Raw genomic sequence first — 20826 nt, 5'->3', positions numbered from 1 at the left:
AGCTGTGCACCCACTTACCCAGACCCCAGGATAGCAGCTGGCACTCAAAGGACAGAGGTGACATTTTCAGCTGTCCCAGTGTCACTTGGAAACAAATAAGCCTATTTGTCTCTGTTTTGGGCTTGCCAAATAACCAAAAAGATGTAGCAAGGGCCTTTTGCACTAGCCAGCGATCTCTCACTCATCCCTGGGACTCAGCCTAGAAGTCTGTCTCCTGGGGAGACGTCTCTGACTCCCCGAGGCCACATCAGGCACCTTTTCTGGGCTCCCGGAGCCTCTTGTGTTGCTACTTTCACAGCACTTGTGCTGTGGCCTGTTATGTGTTACCATCTTCAGAGTGACTTCCTTGAGGGCAACAAAACCTAACATGTCCACTGCTGTAGCCTCAGCATCTAACAGAGGGCAGAGCACCAAATAAAAGTAATAGTGAGAGTAGAAATCATTACATAGTCCCGAACTAACAAATAAAGGATTACTGGCCTTGCCAAATCCCCAAAGATGCAGACATTACCCTGGAGACAAGGGACTTCCTCTTACTCTCATCTAGTCTGGTCAATCTTTTATTCATGGTCTTCCTTACCTAGTCCTTTCCACAAGGCATGCACAGACCACTGCACAGCATGGGGTTCTGCACATGTGGCGTGCTTACCTCAGTCTAATACACAAGAACCACAATTCAAGCTCCATACCCTTGCCATCTTCCTCCTTCCTCCTGTCTGCCTGCAGAAGCTCCGATTGGCATTCACTGCCCATTCTATGTGGTCTCCTTTGAGTTCCAGGCACAGGAGCCTGGCTGGTGTCCTGACTCCTATTGTGACGGATGCTAGTAACTGTCTCTAGCAGTATAGGGTAGGTGCACTGAGCCAGGCAAGACTCCTGGGTGGCCAAAACATCTGCATGGTGCCAGATGGAGGGCAGCCTGTGGAAAGGTTTAGGCTCAGATTTAGGCTCAAGCTGGAGCTAAAGGCTCAGGGCCAAGGCACAATTAAACTCCCTGAGTCCTGTCATGGAACCTGACGCCTTGTTTCCATGAGTGTTTGCTGGAGCCAAGTATATCAGTTATCAGCTAATCTGTTTTGGGGCCAGGGGTGGTGCTTCCAGGGCCACATCTATTTCACACTCCTGACTGCGCTGCTATTCAAATCATAACGATAGCCCTTCTCCCTCGTAGAACTACACTTCACTCCCCCACTCCTGTGTTCAGATGGACCATTGATGGTCGGGGCAGGTGGAACCTCCCAAGTGGTCCCTGGGACTAGGCTGTACAAACTGCAGTAAAAGGCAGGATTCAAGAAATCATCCACCTATGAGCAATGCACACATACCATCTCAGATGTCTGGACAGACAAGTGCGAGCTCTCTCTCTCTCTCTCTCTCTCTCTCTCTCTCTCTCTCTCTCTCTCTCTCTCTCTCACACACACACACACACACACACACACACACACACACGTGTGCGCCTAAACACACAGTCAAGTGCAGCTTGAGTATCCCTGACCATTCTTCCCAGCATGCGGACCAGTGCCTTCCTTGTCATAGAGCCAAATGCTAAGACTGCACTGTTTCAAGAAACAAAACTTCAAGTATGCTTTACCCACTGTTGGCTCTGGCTATGGGCTTATAAAAATAAAATGGGAGCCTCCACAGCTGTAGGCTATAAATCCTGAATGGTTGAGGGAAGCAGTGTTACCTGCATTCTAGGCAGATGGGTGGAGTGTGGGGCAATGATGACAAGTGCTTGTGGGTCTGGTCCCACAGGGGGCCAGATGCTTAGCCTCAGGCATTGCCTGTTGGCCCAGCCCAGGCCACAGACCTGTGCAGTCAAAAGAGGCAGAGCCCTAGGGAGAAAGCAAGGACTCAGCTCAGGGAAGGGAGGTAGAGGAAGAGAAGGCCAGGGTAACGGAGGGAAAAAAGGCAGCCACGCGCTGCTAAGGCTAAGGGGAGCCCTCGCATCTGGAGATCAATTAGCATCAATTACTGACTTCATTTAATTGTCGTCCAAGATGAATTTGTCATTTTTAGCTGGGAATTAATGGGAGACCTTCACCTCTCCCTGGCAGCAGCAGAGGAGCCAACAACGGTCACCTCAGCCTCCTAGGAGCTCAGCATCCAGCTTAGGGCAGGGGCAGGCAGCTAGTGGGGCTTCCATTCCTTGGGCAAGCTCTAGCCTAGCCTGCTAGAGCCCAGGGCCAAGGTGGAGGCTATAGGTCCTGGGTAGCCATCCTTTGCTGCCTCTGGCTTCAGCTAGAAATTAATTTGCTGGGCTGAGCATGTTTACCTTTTCCCAGCAAAGGCGAGTCGGTAAACAGCAGCCCGGCGGCTGAAATTGAATTGATAACTGCATCAACGTGCCAGATAACGCCTAAAATAATACGCCGATAAGGAAATTCGATTTGATTTGCTGCTGCGCATCAGATTGGCCCCATCTGTAGCTGCCTGTAATCATTTTCAATTGCGTTGGGAAACCTTATTTGTCCTTAAATATTTCTGTCATTTTTCATTGCTGGCGACAGATCCTTAGGCAGGTGGCAGGGGTGCACTGCTTCTGTGGGCGCAGGGCGGCGGCCCGAGGAGGAGGGGTGGTGGGACTAGAAGGGAAGGAAGCAGGGAGCAGGCAGCCGGGCGGTGACAGCTGTTCCTCCAATCAATCACGCTGTCGACAGGGAGGGACGACTGGCTGGCAGAAATTGAGTTTGCCTCACAGGGGACGATTGAGCAAATTAATAGCCCATTAGCCAAGCAGTGACCTGAGAAATGAAGGTGCAGGGGTTCCTGCTCACTCAGGCCAGCTGGGGTGGGGCAGGGCAGGGGAAGGGTCCAGGGAGGGGACAACCAGGGAGGGATGCGTGTGAGAAGGAGAGATGGAGGGACGAACGAGATGGAGAAGACATGTGTGGGGTCCAGTGGAGAGTAGATGATGCAGGGGCAAAACGTCAAGACTGGAGATTCAGAGAGGCCCAGGAGTGATGCTCTAGGCTGAATGTAGCTCTGGCTGAGTTCTCGGCCACCTTCTTGTGAGGACCACACCAATGAACTCTGCTCCCTCAATTCTGGAGACATCCTCTTGTCAGAATTCTGGAACTATTCCTGGAATCACCATTTTCCTGCAGGCCTCCCCAGAGCAGGTTGCTCCTCTGCTGCCTCCGAGGTGGGTCCAATGTCTTACAGACCACGGCTTTACACCATGGGCCCTTGGAGGTCAACCGTCACGCTCCATCCCTTCTTACCTCCATTCTCCGCTTCCGAGGACTTTGACATGTGTCTAAGCACGTCTCTGCCCCGACCCCAGCGCCTCTATCGTTTTCCTTCCTCCTGAAGGAGTTTGTCAACAACCTACTTTGCTTGGTGGTAGCATGCCTAGTCTCACAGCTCTCTTGTGGCTTTGGGCCCGCCATTCTTTCTTCTCTTTCTAGCCGTCTCAAACTCCTACCACTATGGACACTCGCCTGGACCCCACAGTATATCCTTTCAATCCCCTCTGGCCAACATACTCAATTTCTTTACCCTCTCTGCCTTCTCCACAGCCTGACTGCCCACCTTTTGGTCTCAGACATATGGACAACCAAGCACAGCTGGGGAAATCACAAAACCACGCAGACGCGTGCCAATAAAAATCCTGTTTCCACTCTGAGCACTACTAAACAATCCTTTTACATCGCCGGTCAGCTGTCTCCCCTTCCCCACAGAGACAATTCAATAATATTTTACCACTTTGAGCCCCGTCTCCTTCTGCTTCCCCATCCTGTGACTTCGCTTCTCAGCTGAGTCAGGGGTCTTCTTGGGCATGAGTCCCTTTAACTCATCTCAACGCTCCTCCTCCCTCCCTTTTCACCCTCTCCTCTTGGGGCTGGGAATCTCACTCCTGCCTATGTTTTCTGTCAGTCCCCCTGACTTCTGCATCCTTTGCTTCCCTCAAGAAGCATGACCTATATTCTATAGTACAGTTACATCAACAACCCACTTGTCTCTTCCCAGAATGAGTGCCCTTACCTCCCCACTCCTGTCTCATTGCAGAAACTTCAAAGACTTGCTTGTTGTTTATACTCTATCTCCTAGCCACCTCTTTTTACCTGTACGCTTATGTGTGGGCGTGTGCACTTGGATGTCAGAGTTCAACGTCAGGCCTCATTCCTGGGAGCCAACCACCTTGGATTCTTTGTTTTGTTTTATTTAAGACAGAGTCTCACTCACTATGGAGTGGGCTGGAACTCATACAGACCAGGCTGGCCTTGAACTCAGAGCTGCCTCCTGAGTGCTGGGATTAAAGGTGTGCACCACAAGTACTCCACGTTGTTTCTTGAGCCAGGCTAGGATAGGCTGGCTCACCATAAAGCTCCAGAGATCTATTTGTCTCTACCCTCTCCGTGCTGGGAGCACAAGCACACACTACCATATTCCACTTTCTTAACGTGGGTTCTAAGGACGCACTTGGTCCTCGTGGACTCTACTGACTGAGCTGTCTCCTCAGGCCCCCTAACCTATTCTTAACTCACTACATCAATTTTCATGCCTACCATTCTCTGGAAATTGTTCTCCATCATCAATGGTCACCATCTGTCAAATATAATAGATATTTCAGGTAATTTATCTGTTAATTCAGTAAATACACAGAGAGTCTGCATATATTAGATACTATACCCAGCTCTTGCAGTACAACATCTATGTCCTAATGGGGCATGGAATGTAATGAGGGAACAGATACAAATACCCAAGAATACTAAAATAGCAATTGTGCCACAGAGAGGCAAACAGTTCTATGGGGCCAATGACCGTAGGTTTCTCTGAGAGACAGACACGACTTGAGATGTGCTAGCTGAGTAAGAGCTGAAGAGACAAGGAAGAAGGGACACAATAACACCACATCCTTGTCCTGTACCCAGCACTGTGTAACTTGTCTCTGTCCTGCAAATGAGAAAACGGGGATCCAAAGTTCTGCAACTTTCCCATGGTTACCTGGGATGTAGATGTGTTAGACCTTCAATCCAGGCAACACAGCTCCTGGAGTGTGTGCTCTTGACTGACCTGGTCCTCACTAGTGTCCTTGTCCCCATTCACGTCTCTCCCTATGCATGCTGAGTGGCTCCTCTGGTGTCATTTCCCACAGACCCCACAACTCAGTGTGCCTGAGATGGGCACATCCTCCTCTAGCTCTGACTTTCTCCTGATGCCTCTGTTTCAGTGTGGTCCAACATCCCATGCCCTCCTTAAATTGACACTCTAGATACAATGTTTTCTTCAGGCTCCCATATCAAAACAGACTTTGTAGCTGTTTTATCCTGTAAGTACCCGTTGGAATATATTTTCTGCTATCGTCCCAGTTCGGACATCATCACTGTCCATCATTACCGTCAAGCCCTGCTATTCCACTGCTATCTCTGCAGAGAGAAGGAACTTCCTAAAACACGACTCCTTAAGACCCTTCGCTGGTCTCTAAAGATCATTCTGAACTTGTTATCATCTAAGTCCCCCCCATCCTCACATCCCTCAATCAATACTGTGTGCTGTTTGTTTTTCCCCTATCATTCTAACAATGCCCTTGACACCCCCCTCTCCATGGACACCTTGGAACTCTTACCCTGTAAGGATAAGGGATAAGGCTTCCCTTTTCTCTTTGCTCCTCTCTCTCTCTCTCTCTCTCTCTCACACACACACACACACACTATGTAGCCCTGGTTGCCCACCACTGCCTCACTGGCGCTGAGAACAGAGGTGTGCGCTACCACGTCTGGCTTGACTCACTCTCTTTCTCATGCCATGCCCTTCATCTCACTTTCACACGCGTAGAATATTTCAGTTATGTGGTTATCTACTTTTCTTCCTGGTCCTGAGCTCCAGGAGGATGGGAGGGTTTCTCATTCAGCCAGGTATATTCAGGACCTGGCCTAGGGTTTGGTGTGGAGCAAGTATTAGTAAATGCTGAATAATCAATGACCAAGTTAATGAGGGAGGATGTGAAGGGCATGTAGGTGGGCCTATAGAACGAGAGGGATGAGAGAGGTGGGACCAGGTGAAGGAAGGTCACCAGGGTCATGCTGAGAATTTCTTTTGCTTACACGAAGCTTTGTTCACAGTCAATAAGAGTGAAATGTCCCAAGAGGTTCAAAACATGGAGGCTCTCAAAAGACAGACTCCCTAATTGTTCTCACCTCCTAATCAAGGATTCACAGACCTAGTGGGAAACCAGTGGACAGCGACTCCATGAACATAGCCAGACACTACAGCTCATGTCTGGAAACATGGACAGGCAGATGTACATATCAGAACAGACATGCCATGTGCTCCTGGCAGCCTCCCCCACCACAGAACCTCTATAGGCTTGTGTGCTGGCCCACCACCCCACCCGGAACCCCTGGGCTGCGCTTTTGCTCAGCAATTTCCCTACCAAGAAAGCTCTAAGGGTTTCAATTACCGGCGCGTGGGATTTAGTGCCCTGGGCTTCTCTGACTGGAGGAGATTTATTTGAAGGTTTAGTGTCGTGGAGAATTCACGTCTTCACTCCCAGGAGCCCAGCTTCCGTCCCGAGCCCCTAAATCAGGAACCAAGATGGGCTATTGTCACTTACCGCATTAGCCTCGTTAGCGGACCAGGAGGGGTGATTAATAGCAATGCACACACAGCCATCCTGCTCATTGCTGCTCCTGCTGCTCCTCCTGACCTGGGAGGGGGTGGGGAGTGGCTAAGCCTGCTCCATGGTGGCGGCCCCTTCCCCAGACCCAGGCAGGAAAGTTCATGCCACCCTGCCAGATCTGGGGGTGGGAGCAGTTAGAGGTTAGCAAGCCTAGCCTTTGAGGCCTGACTCTGGGGTGGAGGACAGGGAAGGTAGAATGTATGTAGGAGCTGGACAGGAATGTCTGTTTCATTTCCCAGCCACTCGATGAGTGGTGTTGGGGGCCAGGGACAATGTAAGAACTAAAGATACTGCACCGGGGGAGACCAACAGGCCCCCCCGCAGAGAGGACCTACATCTGCATGAGGGAAAGAGGCATATATCAGGGTGCCAGAAACAAGGGTGGCAGAGAGGGAAGCGTGAATGGGGGAGGGGAGGGGGAGGAGCAGGCACGAGAGACAGACTTTTGAGTGCAGCAGGAGAAAGAGGGAAGGAAAGTGTATGGGATGGGGATGTGGGAAGGGCACAGACTTTGGGTGTGACTATTGAGGGGTGTGGCTGGGAGAAGGGTGCACCATTAGGCTAACCTGGGCCTTTAGCTCTGACTACTTTATACATTTATTTATTCACTCAACAAATTGTTACTGAGCATCAAGTAGCTTTTATATGCCCACACCTCATTTTTCTTGGCTATAGATCGGAGATAATAATGATATTGCCTAAGAGAATGGCGTGATTTATGAGAGCAGAGTTCAGGCAGAAGCGCCCGAGCACAGTGTACCAACACAGGTCAGGAAACGGTAGCTATGGAGCTGGAGCGCATCTGTCAATCCAGGTTTCCTTTCTCTCTCCTTCTCTCTTTTCCCCTCCCTTTCTCAATCACAGTTGAACCACAGTATTAATTATTAGAACCAATTGACTGTTTAGACTCTGATGTTTTAACTAATCACCACTAATGGCGAGCACTGTGGGCAATCACATTCATTTAGTTCCCAGGCAAACCTCTTCACACAGCAGAGAACAAGCTAGAGGGAGGGGGCCCAACAATAGCTGGGATTTGGAAATGATAGGGGTGGTCTTTGCTGTCCTGAAATAAGTCCTTTCCCTGACAGCTCCAGTGAACCAGGTCCTTGGGGGAGGGGGTCAGCTGAGACGTACCTCAGAAGTGGTGGCTTCCTTCCAATGCTTTTTAGCCCTTTGGCCCCAGAGTCCCCTTTGACTTAGAATTCTGTCACAAAAATGAGCAACGACCACCACCTTGGACTGTAACTATCTGACCGCTCCCCTCGCCAAGCTGTAGTTTAAGCAACGACTCCTCTAAAAGTCTACCTGCGGCACACAGGCATCTCGATGCTGATCTAAATACCAGCTATTCACAGGGCATCGGTTGATGCTGTCTGACATCTGGACCTGGATCTGAGTGAAGATGGCAGATGAGCGTGTGCCCAGTGCTGCTGAGTCTTGGCCAGAACTGGGGGTGTGTCCTAACCATGCGTGCCCAAGACACCTGCAAGCACACCAGGCTTTGTTCCCACCAAGGCCCCAGGTCCCAGCCTACACACAGCCCTGCCTCACGCAGAACCCAGGACCACCTGTGTCTACTCCAAACTCACTGGGGAGCCAGGTCCCCAGAATGCCAGCTTTAGTTCAAGGTTCAGGCCAGGAAAGGCTGGACCATAAAGCCCACGTCCTGGAGGAGGTGCCCTAGATGTCCATGGCCAGTAGGTGTCGCTGTGGCTCCAGCGCTGGGAGGGGGTATTAGGCAGGGGCCCTGAAGCAGGCCAAGGTGCTGTGGGTGCCCCTTGGCTTCCGGCCCCTGCCTCAGGTCTGCCAGGAAGCTTCCACCCAGGTCTCTCACACTAAGTGTGCTCTGGACACTAGGGAATTGTGTGAGGAGGTAGACTTGATTCAGTAGCTCTCCGGTGGAGCCCAGGGGCATTTCCAAGACATTCCTAGGTGATGTCCATACTGCTGGCCACTGGCTGCCCTTTGAGTATGAAGGCCCTGACTAGGTAAATCCCCACTGGAGGAACCACAGACTCTGCTGTCCTCCAAAGACAACCCCTACCTTCACTCTTATTCCAATTAAGAGGCCCATGGGAGCTACAAGAATCCCCTTGTTTTGTAGACTTGGCCAGACCAACATAAAGCAGGAAGTGTTGAGGGGCACTCTGAACTGAAATATAACTCCTGGTGTCTGAGCCAAGCAGTTCCTGCCTTCTAGCCTACCTAAACCCACATTCAACCCCAAATTCTCCCAATTAGCTCCTGTTCCCAGTGGGTTCCCGCTGTTTCTGTCCTCTCCCTTCATCCTCCTCCATAGCCTTCCCCATCCTCTGCTTCACTTTCTTCTGGGTGCCAGCCTACGACAGAGCAATGAGCAGTGTGGTCTGAGGCCACATGCCTGGACCGGGAGCCACTGCTGCAGCCCAGAAAATGGGCATGCTCCAGACCCTTCTACTGGGCCAAAGGGGAATCTTCATCCTTGTCTCTCTGCTTTGTCCTGGGATGTGGGAAGGCAGAGCCCTGGCTGCAGGGCAAGAGGGAGGCGGTGCGGCTCTGTGGAGAGAGAGGCAGGCGAAGTGCCCTTCAAGGGTTTCTCTCCAGATCCGTGTTTCTATTTAGGACCGTCTTCCTTCCTATTCTTGTCCACTGTCTGGCCTTGCTGGGCAGCAAAGCACAGCAGTGAACGCCCCAATGTTAACAGTCCACATGGGCTGGCCATTTCCAAGTCTGACATCCTGTGATTTTTTTTTTTAAGTGGGAATGCAATTGAATTAACTGACTGGTTAATTAGTTTGTAGGACTGCAGTTGTAACTAGGAGCACTTTGGCCTTGCACTACCTAGAAAGCTACCAGCTGTGACCCACTCTTCAGATACAGAGTACGGAAAGACAAACCCGAAAGCTGCCGCTTTCTAATGCACCACCCCCTTCCCAGTTATAAACCTGAACCGGGTGTGGTGGCTAATGCTTTTAATCCAAGCAACCGGGAGGCTGCCGCAGAAGGTTTGCTGTGAGTTCGAGCCTAGTGCTGGGTATCATGGCCGTCTGAACTACACAACAAAATTTGAGTCTTCTCTACACTCTAACAAAAGAAACAATAAATAATTAAACACCTCTATTTGGGAAACTACCCCTGCAGTTAGAAAACACCCCCACATCTACAAAAATCCCTACAGTCTCATGAGTCACTTTTCTACCCCTTGAATACCTCGGGAAAGTTACTGAACTCCTCCATACTTTATCTGTGAAGCAGGAAGTCAAGTCTCCACTTTGCAGGGTAACTTATAAAGGCATAAAGATACTGAATAGTGTCAGGCTCTTTCAATACCACCTTGGGATATTTAGCACTTTAGGTAAGTAAAGTTTCCTTTAATAGGACAGGCAAAAAAAAAATCACTGTCCAAAGTTACATAGCACCTGGGTTTGCTTCCCAGTACCCACATGGTGGTTCACTGCTGCCTGTAACTCCAGTTCTAGGGGATCTGATGTCCTCTTCTGACCTCTGAGAGTACCAGGCATGCACAAGGTGCACATACACACATGCATACACATAAAATTAAACATACCTAAATGTTTTTTTAAAGAATAAAATGTTGGGGCTGCTGCAGTCTGGGGTTCTGACAGGAAGCACAGGCCAACTGGGCAGAAGGGGAGGTCTAATGTCCCCTTGTTTTTGCCTTGTCTGAGGCATGAGCAGGAACAGGAAAGGGAACCCCCCCTTAGATGACCCTAAGGAAAGTGACAGGCCCCTGTGGGCTGTCATCTGCTCTGCCCAGGGGAAGGGGAAGAGGACAGCAAGAGAGACAGCATGGAGACCTGGACTCCAGCCCCCTTCTAAAGCCAGCATTCCTCAAGCTTTCTCCCTTTCAGCATTTCCTCTGCTTCCACTCCTGCAATTGGCACTGATGCTCAGTCCTAGGCAGAATCCAGGACAGAGCTGGGCTGAAATAGTGAACATGACTTAGGCAAGAAGTCTGGGAAGGCAGAATATGGGTTCTGCAGTCAGAGAGACCCGGTGTTGAACCCACCCTTGGTATCGCTAGTCATATCATGCATCTGAGCAAGGACCGTCACCCATAGGGGCTTCTCTTCTCTCAGAGACTCAGGACAGCAATACTGGCTTCCTTGGTACTTTAACAAATGATTGATACATGTCACCTGATGCCCAGGGACTTGCACACTGTGAGGGTCTTAGCATTGCTGTCCAGTGGGAGAAACCTGGGAGCTGCTGTGGCCTGGGAGTGCAGGATAACAGGATGACAATCTGCCTGGCCCTTCCTCACACATAGTGGTCAGCAACAACAGGACAACACAGGCTATGTCATGAGGAGGACAGCTGTGTGGGAGGAGGGGTGCTTGAAGTTGTAATGCAAAGAGGGCCTAAAACAGAGAGGCAGCTGGGGGGGGGGTGGCTGGCACAGCCTGCCACCAGCTGTGAAATGGGTTTCTCAGCAAAGAGCAGCTCCCTCTGGGGGCCTCCTAGCTCCAGAGGCTTCACTTGTAGTTCGCAGTCCCCTAGTAATCAACGGGGTGAGGCGTGAGAAGGAAGCAGGGTTCCAGGGAGGGGCTCTACACACTCTGTTGCTCTGTGTCCTCTATTCTTTCTTGTCTTTAAAATGTCTTTTAAAAGTTGCATCTGTGCTGGGTGGTGGTGGTGCACACCTTTAATCTCAGCATTTGGGAGGCAGAGGCAGGCAGATGTCTGTGAGTTCGAAACCAGAGTAAGTTCTACAGAGTAAGTTCCAGGACAGGCTCCAAAAAACTGCACAGAAGCCCTTTTGAAAAACAAAAACAACAAAGCAAAAAGGAAGGAAGGAAGGAAAGAAGGAAGAATATGAGTGTGTGTGTGTGTGTGTGTGTGTGTGTGTGTGTGTGTGTGTGTAGGTCAGTGGACAGCTTTTGGCAGGTGATTCTCTCCTTACACTATATCGGTTCTGGAAATTAAATCCAGGTCATCAGGCTTAACAGCAAGTGCACTTACCTGATGAGCCATCATCCTGGTCCCTTCCTTCCATTTGTTTAGCATGACCCATTCCAAACTCTGCAAACACTCAGTGTTTGGGGCCATGCTTCTGGGGCTGCAGAGGATGGAGGGCCAGCGTTCGAGACTCCCCAGGTGGGGATGGACAGGCCCACAAGAGACCACTGTGAGGCTGAGGGAAGGGCTGAGCAGGAAAGAGGCCAGGCCAGAGTTTCCTAGAGGAGACAGTGCAACGTGTGCTGAGGATGGAATGAAGCGTGGACGGCAAGACAAGAAAAAGTAGAACAAAAGTCAAGGCCGAGCGCTGACCTACAGGGACCAGGTAGAGATTAGAGGGTGGAAAGAAGAGAAGTTCCAGCTGGAAGGGTCAGTGGGATCTCTCCTGGGCCTTTGTTCTAGACATTTCAGAGCTAGGAGGACATACGGCCCATGCTATTGATTGAGCTCCTGCAATATTTAGACAGGGGATTGAGGCTTATGACTGAAATAGTTCTTTGAAGAAACCACAGACTGGTCACATCTTTCACCATACCCTAATATGCCAGGTACTGGCCTGGTGAGAGGCAGAGGCATCTGGGATTATCACCCCCATTTTACTGAGGAGAGAATGGAACCAAGACTCAGAGAAGTCGAGCAAAGTACCCTAAACTCCGCAGGTATACAGCAAGTGTATACAGCTGGAACCTAGGAGGTATTCAGCTGGAACCTAGCAGGTGTACAACTGGAACCTCAGCAAAGCCTGCAGGTGTTGATGGACCACTGGACTGAACTGGCTGGCCTGGGCTCTGGTTGTTTCTTCCCCCATGCAACGGTCCCACTGAATTCTTTCAGTTTCTCAAATGAACCATATCCTCTCACCTTTGGGCCTTCAATAAGGTCTTTCCCTTTGTCTGAGCGGCAACCTTTCAGAGCTCAGATTCTGGGTTCACTCTTCCAGAAACACTCTCTTCAAGTCTTTCAGTTAGACAAAGTCCCCTGAAGCCCTGCTTAATTGGAAGAATTCTTATTGGTTACTTTCAATAGGGCCTGGCATTGTGAGTGATGACCACACACAAATGAGTAGAAAATTGAGCTATCCTAGGCACCAGCTCTGTGACAGTAGCAGCATTCTCCAAGTGCCTCTTGAGTAAGTGGTACTGGAGGAGGGCTGGGTTCAAAGAATTGGAGCAAGCAAGAAACAGTTTCAACCAAATTGAAGTTTAATGCAAGACCTGATCTGAAGCGGGAAATATTCAGGGCCCTGCATGGAAGGTTGGGGTGTGTCAGCTCTGGGGAAGAATGGGACTCATCAAGCTGGGAAAATGTCAGCAGATGGAAGCTCCTTGGAGGACATGTGACGATAGATTTCATGGAGAGATGACTATAACCTCAGGGAAGGAGGGATATTGTAGAGGCAAAGATGGACAGCAGAAGGGTCCAGCCTTTACTTCCCTAGCTTCTCCCTGTCCACCAGGGCCTGGGCTTCCTGTGGGTGACTGCCTGTCTCTTCTAACATGCTGAGAGGATGAGCTGGTGTATCATGGACCAAACCTGCAAATCCTAGCCTGTGGGGCCTGCTGCCTAGCTCTTGATTACCACAGAAACTGCATTCTGTAAGGGCCATATCCAGGCCAGCACTTCTGCGTCTTTGCAATACCTCTGCTCTTGTATCTGGCTTGGATCAGCAGCCTTCACCCATGTCTCCAATAGCATGTTGCAGCTTCATTTGCACCAGGGTCCACAGGGTATACACCTTCTCCTCGTAGCCTCAAGCTAGGGGGGTGAGTGCATCCGTTTCCCTGCCCTGTTATACCTCTAGACCACAAGGCTTTAGGATCACCTATTCCAGAGACATGTTTCCTAGGTGGCGTCCAGCCTAGTGTTTTTTTTTTTTAAATATTTTATTTATTTATTATGTGTACAGTCTTCTGCTTGCGTGTCAGCAGAGGGCACCAGATCTCACTCTGGTGGTTGTGAGCCACCATGTGGTTGCTGGGAATTGAACTCAGGACCTCTCGAGCAGCCACAACTCAAAGCTTTAGAGCCAAGAGAGCCTGGACTCAAACTTCTGAACTCAGGACCTCTGGAGGAACATCATTAACCACTGAGCCATCTCTCCAGCCCCCAGCCTCGCGTTTTGTTGTTGCTTTTTTTTTTTTTTTTTTGAGACAGGGTTTCTGTGTGTAACCCTGGCTGTCCTGGAACTAACTCTGTAGACCAGGTTGGCCTTGAACTCATGGAGATACACCTGCCTTTGCCTCCCAAGTGCTGGGGTGCTACCACCACCTGCCTTGATGTCTATAAATATATGTTAAATTTAGCTATTGGAAAAGACTAAGTATAAAGCAGTAAAACAGAATTCTGCATTTCTAAGTCTGTTTTTTACCATTAAGGACAGAGGTAGCATTTTTTTTTGAGGCAGTGTCTCAGTGAGCCCAAAGACCTGGGGCATCTGGGGGATCCCTGTGCTGTGTGCATTAGGTTGGGACATCTGGGGGATCCCTGTGCTGTGTGCATTAGGTTGGAGGAGATGCTGTTCCACTTTGGAGGTGGAGAGTCCAACTGTCCTTATTTCACAGAAAAAGACACTGGGGCTCAGAGAGGCTTGATGACCTGCATGTCAGTGGGGAGGTGGCCCTGGGCCTGGGATTCAAATGAGCGCTCCCACTCTGGACTGTTCTACAGCTCCCTGGGGAGGTGCAGTCCGGAAAGTGCAAGTCTTATTTGAGAAACAGTCAAGGCTTCTCCTCTGACCATCAGGGTTTTGAATTCAGCCTGGGCCACCCACTGGGATATGGGAGTTGGGAATAGCACAAGGAATACCCAAAGCCTGGTGCTTCTCAGGCGGAAGGCACAGCCTCCTTCTGGAAGCTGGAAGTTCTGGGGGAGGGGCCAGGCCATGAGCACTGGAAGGTGGTGAGAGGGTTGGATGGTGAGGGAGGCCTGAATGTGGGAGGGTCACTGGTACTCTACTGGTTCACTTGGAGGGGGTGGGGATTGGCCGTCTGCCACACTCTTCACACCTGGGCTGGAGCCTCGCTCATAGCTAGCACTGGCTCCAGCCACCTCTGCCCCCTGGCCTAGCAGCAGGCCCAGCTGGCTCACCTTCTCAATCAATACTGTGCTCTTAATGGGCCCAGCCACCAGCACCAACCAGGGGCATTAAATGTTAATTATATCTATTTGGATTTGAAAAATTTTATTACTTGAGTTAATTATGGCTGGAGTCATAAAAAGGTTTCAGAGCAAAAGGGCTGCCTTATTGGGGCCACTTTCCCTAAGACAGATTGGAAAGGCAACGAAGAAATAAAAGCATCAGGCTCAGAGGGCAGCTGCCCCACATCTGCCCAAATGTGGGCTCCTGGCTCAGGATCTGTGTGCAACCCCCACCACCCCGATCCCATCAAGAAAAAGGTCTGAAATAGTACCCGACCCCCCCAAGCTGTGTTGGTATTCAGAATACATGTGAGGCCTGCCTCGGAATGGCAAAGCCTCCTAGCCAAGCTCCCGAGATAAGGATTGCAGGATTAGCCCAGGACTCTACTTCAAGTGGTCCAAAAGCCGGACTACCTCCTGCTCCGCCCCACCCAGCCCAGCCTGATTGCTTCCTGCCAGCCCATCTCTTGATTCATGGGCCTGACCTTGAGCTATAAAGTGCTCACTCTAGCGGGCATAGAGGCAGGATTTACAGCCTTGAGGTCAGCTGTAGGCAATGACACACACAATAGCTGAATCACACGGTGCCCCATTCCCAGCCACACATAACTCGTGCACATACAGGTACACACACACACACACACACACACACACACACCTTGACCGAAACGCACACTCATGCCCAGGAGCTATTGGACTAACGCATCTAGTAAGGAGAATGCCATTTGCAGAGCAAGTGCTAGGTCTTGAGCTTTACAAGCATTTGTCTAATCCTCAGTGCCAATCCTGTGAGGTCAGCCGGAGTCAGCCGCGCTTGTTTTAGAGAAGAGGGAGTGAATGAAGGCCCTGGCCATTTGTTATTCCCACATCTGTGAGTACAAGAGGACCAGTTCTCTGAGAACTCTGTGGCCTCCTCTAAGCCACTTGCCTTGCTCTCCCACAGTGACCCTGCCCATTCTTTTCCTCTTGAGGATTCTGCTCTTCTCTCTTCAAAGCTGTGTGTAACTTTTCTCTTAAAATGGCCAGCGTCTCCCTTGACTTGCTGTCTTTCCCCCTCTATCTACTTTCTGGGACATGGGTCGGCCCCTGTCATTTCATCTCCCTTTTGCTAGGGGACTCCTGTGGGACTTCCTCAGCAACTCAGGAGCCTGTGGACACCATGGCCTCATTCTGCCTGGCTCTGTGGCTTTCCCCCAATGCTCTGACCCTGGCACTGCGCAGCATGGTCTGTCCTGGCCTCAGCCTTAGGTCAGCATCAGCTTTGTGGACAGGAGCACTTCTCTCCATGCCTTGGTTTCTCTGACTCAAGGCAGTGCTCTTTGCTTTCAGAGAACTGACCTTCTTAGCTCCTTTGACTGCAACTTTTCTGACTTTCAGCATGACCTAAACCTGCCTCCAGATGAACGCCTCTCCTGAACTCCCATCCTGGTTAGTCCAGTGCCCAATAGCCATTTGGATTTGCTACTGTTCCCTCAAATGAGACACAGAAATGGGAAATAATGATCTTTTCTTTAAAATGCCTTCACCTACCTTATTTCTACCTACCAAAATAACGTGCATGTGTGCATGTGTGTGGTGTGTGTGTGTGGTTGTTTGGCCTCCTCATAGAGCCACTGAGTAACACATTAAACAAGTGTTTTAGAGGTTTTCTTTTCAGTTCTGAGGAGTTGAACCATGGCCCAGGATATGCTAGTTCATGTTCTACTTCTGAACTCCTCGTCCCAGTTACAACCATTTGCAAAGCCAAAGTGCCCAGGGCAGCAGGGGTTGGGGGTGGAGGTGAGAGGCAGGCAGAACAGGGAAGTTGTGTGATGCCTCAGAGAGTGACAGCTGTGGATGGGGTAGGTTTGGGTCTACGGCCCCGAGTTTCAGGCAAGTTACTTGAAGTTAATGTCACCAGAGTTCTTGCTAGGTGTCTTCCCATGCCTTGGTCTAACCATCGTTTCACCCTCATAGCAGCCTGTACAGGACTATAACTATCTCATTTTAGAGAGCAGCAAACCAGACTGAGAGGGTTAAAAAAAAAAAGGGCGTACCGCCACAAAGCTTATTTCATGCAGAGCCAAGGTAACATGTCCAAGAAGGCTGGCAGGGCATGCTATGACCATCTGTCCAGACCTCGGGTTTTCCTCTTTTCCTCTAAGACTACCCGGGTCTGCAGTGTAAAGGGTGTGGGTAACTAAACTAAGATTACCCAGGGTCTGCAGTGTAAAGGGTGACCTCCACTGGACTTGAGAGCTGGCGGTAGCTGCTGACCTTGGCAGAGCAGAGATCGGTGGCTTCTTAATGAAAGCAAGAGAAGGATGTGGGCAGGTATCACGTGCACACAGCCTATCCCTGACCCTGAGGAGAGACCAGAGATGGGGTGGTCACCTGGGGAAGCACAAGAATGGGATCGCTACTGAAGAGTAGTTTCCATTTGACCGTGTGGAAGAGCAGTAAGGTCCCAGGAGAGAGGGTATCTGCAGGAGACCCAAGCCTAGGAAAGGAAGGATTCCAGACCTATTGCTAGAAAGAGGGAGAGGATACTCTTTCCCACTGAAGAGCTGAACTAGGTGAAGGCTCCCAGGGAAACCATCTGAAGACACCATCCCAGGAGAGTAGAGCGGAAGGCATGTGAGTTTTTCTTCTTCGTGTGGCCACAAGATGCCCAGGACCAGACCCCAAAGAACCCTGGGTACTTGATCAGAGAAGTGCTGCTTCTGGTGATGCCAAGACAGGCCAGGGGCCTGAGTTTTGGCTCCCTGAGCTGCAAGCAGCCCCTACCCTGCCAGTACCAGGGACTACTCCAGCTGGGATTTCCCCAGCATTCAGACAAGCTTGGGGAGCCACCCCCTATTTCCAGAGCTGAAGCAATAAAGAGAAAATCAACATCCCAATGATCTTGTTTATGGTGCTAAGTAAGCTGTCCGGCTTAATCCCTGCGAGGTTAATGAATTTACAACTTGCTTTGGAATTTGACAAGGGCTGTAAAAGAGGAATGAACCACTCTTAGTTCCTTCCCCCATGGCTTTGCTGATGTTGGACTAGCCTGGCTTGGTTGCCTGGTGAAGGAGGGGACAGGATTTAAGTGGTGGGTTCATGGCCAGTGGTCTGGGTTTTGAGTTGACTGGTTGAAAAGGAGGAAAACGCAAGGACCAATGGACACTTCCGGTAATTCCAGTAACGCTCTGGTTAGCTCCCAGTGGTGTAGCCCTGGGTTGGCCAAGCTGGAGTCTTCTGATTTCAGGACCTTCAGGACTTTTGTGTATTAAACCTCTCTGAGCCTCTGTTTCCCCATATGCGAGGGACAGCTGACACATTCTACCTTCAAGTATAGCTGTGAGAAAGAGGTGAGGTAATGCAGGTAAAGGAAGAGGTATTGTACATACTGACAATGACAGTAATTATCATTTCATTCAGTCTTAAATCAAAATTTGCTATTTGCTTGTCTATGGCCCCTCACCATTTACCCATCCATTTAGAAATTCAATACATCATTATTGAGAAATTAGACTGCATCCCAGGCCCTGTGTCTCGTACAATTTAGAGTGAGGCACACACCTTAAAACACCTTAAAATAAAAGAGAAAAAGAAGGAATGGACAAGTTTTTCTGGCAGCACAGGAGGAGGGTCAGAGCTGTGGTTGCAGGCCAGGTGTCAATAAAGACTAAAAAAAAGGCGGTGGTGGCGCACGCCTTTAATCCCAGCACTCCGGAGGCAGAGGCAGGCGGATCTCTGTGAGTTCGAGGCCGGGCTGGACCAATAGCCTCCAAAACAATACAGAGAAATCCTGTCTCGTAAAAAAAACAAACAAACAACAACAACAACAACAACAAAAACCAAACAGCAAACAAAAAGCTAAACAAAAGAGCGAGCTCAGGGTGACCACACAGTACCATGATAGGTCAAAACCTTTGGAATGGGCATCGTTCAAGAAAAACAGGACATTCTGAGTTCCGAAAACAGAGAAGGCAAGGCTTTGGAACAGTGCTGTCAGAACAGTGGCAAACCGGAAGCCAAGAACATCAGCGAGAGAACAAAGCTTCCTCTCAATCACATCGCTGTGCGAGGTGCCGATGACAAGAGTCATGCCGCGTGTTCTGGATGGACAGCACCTGGCACAGACCCTCACAGTAGGGCTTCACTCGATATTTCTCAAATGAATAAACGGTCCTTTGTATAAGCGTATATACCTGCTTCTGGGAACAAAACTCGACAAAAGAGACATCAATTTTCATCATTTTCTCTTTCAGCGCACCTGTTCACTCTTGAAAGTACTCTTGCCGGGATTGCTAGCTCTGACGGGAAATTCTCAGAGATTCACTTAGCATATGCAGAAATTTTTGCTCAGTGGATCACTCCTTCTTTTTGGACCTTTATTTGTTTGGCTTCTGGAACATAACACCTCCCACCCCCACCTCCACCCCCACCCCCACTCCCACTCCGTGAGACACTCCTTGTGTTAGCAAGAAGATGGGTTGGGCAGCATCCTTCTGAGCACACATTGCACTCACTTCTGAGGCATTTCCCTCTCCCGAGCTCACCTCACTGCCCTAGTCCCCATCCCTAGTCTTCCTCAAGTTTTCTCTTTTACTGTCTCCACCCTTGTATTCTGGAGCCAGAGTTCTTGGTGACCTGTTGATGGTTCCCACCCAACAAGACAAGGGTCCAGGCACCTAGAGAAGCAGTTCCCATTTAGCAGGCAAGAGGAGGGTCACATGACAAGGTGAGCAATGGGTGTTTGATGCAGACGCCGGCTCCCACACAGAGTGTGCACCTTGGCCTCACTAACCTACACCCAGGTTCCTGTGCACCCAGAGGGGGAACCCACTGCCTAAAGATGAGTAGAGCGAAAAGACCACGCTGGGGCCCCAGCTTTGGTCAGAGGAAACAACAGAGATCCTGGGCTGTAGTCAGACTCCCCAGACAGGCCAAGGACACTGCCTTAGTATTCTCCCAGGCGTCTGTCTTTCCCATGTCCTTGGCCGTCTCACAGAATCCACATTTGGCCCTTCAACTCATCCAACAGAGTTCCACATCCCCCTCCCTCTGCCCATAGGACGATCCTGAAGAGAAAGCCGAGGTTGGGGTTCTGTCATTCCCTTCCTATGCATTCTGACCTGAGAGCCAGGTTGCCTAACCAGAGGCTTATTTTCTTCAGATTCCCCTCTTTTAATTCTCAGGCATGTGTGGGAAAGAACTTGGCCAAAGTGGATCCTCTTGAGAACCCTGGGGGAGCCCTTCACTCTCCAGGGAGAGTCCCTGGGGGCTCCACCTGTCCAGCTGGCCCCACTGCAGGGCACAAGCAGCTGGGACCCGTCCTCCTGGCATAGAGGCTGAAACAGGCTAATGAATCCTGATGGGAGAAGTGACCTTTTCCAAATGCCACATGTCATTGGATTTTATATCACACAAGGACAATGTGCCATGGGTATTAAAATCGTTTTCCCAATAGTTATATATGTGTGTGAGTGTGGGGCCCGGTCTGTATGATGAGAGGAAAATCCTAATGAAGATGTCATCAAATGAACCCTTGCTCCTCAGCATGGGACAGCCACTCCTGCAGGACACTTCCTCAGCAGGCTTTGGCCCAGGACTTCAGCTTGTGTTTCTCCCAAGAGGACAACTCTGGCCTTGACTCCACTGCCCTACTCTAGGAAGATCTTCCCAACATCAAGGGGGAAGCAAGATTTAGACAAGACAGACGCTTAGCGATAGAGGCCCTGCTAGACACATGCTAGGCATGTCTAGGGAAGAGGAAGGACACTTGAGAAGGACAACAGAGAGTCAGTTGGTACATGTAGGGCTCCAGGGAGACTAGAGAAATCTCAGGGAAGCTCTGCCTAGAACCTCAAATTACCTGGGAGGAAGTCTCAAACGACCTCATGTAGCAGCCTGTCTGAGATTCTCCCTTACAGGCGGCTTCCCTAAGCACTGCCATAATGAAGAGACTCCAGACATTGCCAGATGGCATTGCGCTCTGCAGAGCTTTGGCTGTTTAGGAAGCTCACACACAGCTGGGGTTACGCCTGTCTCCCTGGAAGTTCCACCCATTGGCCTGTATTCAATTCTCTGGGCTCAGATGGCAAGGCCATCAGTGCGGCCCAACACTGACGAGA

General features: G+C 50.2%; 1 protein-coding gene across 2 annotated transcripts in view; it reads right to left on the bottom strand.

Moving 5' to 3' along the window:
- Rnf220 (ring finger protein 220) overlaps positions 1 to 20826 on the bottom strand; it is a 224991-nt gene that overhangs the window by 45794 nt on the left and 158371 nt on the right. The window lies entirely within an intron of this gene.

Source organism: Mesocricetus auratus, unplaced genomic scaffold (assembly GCF_017639785.1).
Source record: "Mesocricetus auratus isolate SY011 unplaced genomic scaffold, BCM_Maur_2.0 Super-Scaffold_100014, whole genome shotgun sequence".
NCBI lineage: Eukaryota > Metazoa > Chordata > Mammalia > Rodentia > Cricetidae > Mesocricetus > Mesocricetus auratus.
Note: the sequence above shows the minus strand (reverse complement) of the source record. Positions and strands in the feature narration are given on the sequence as shown.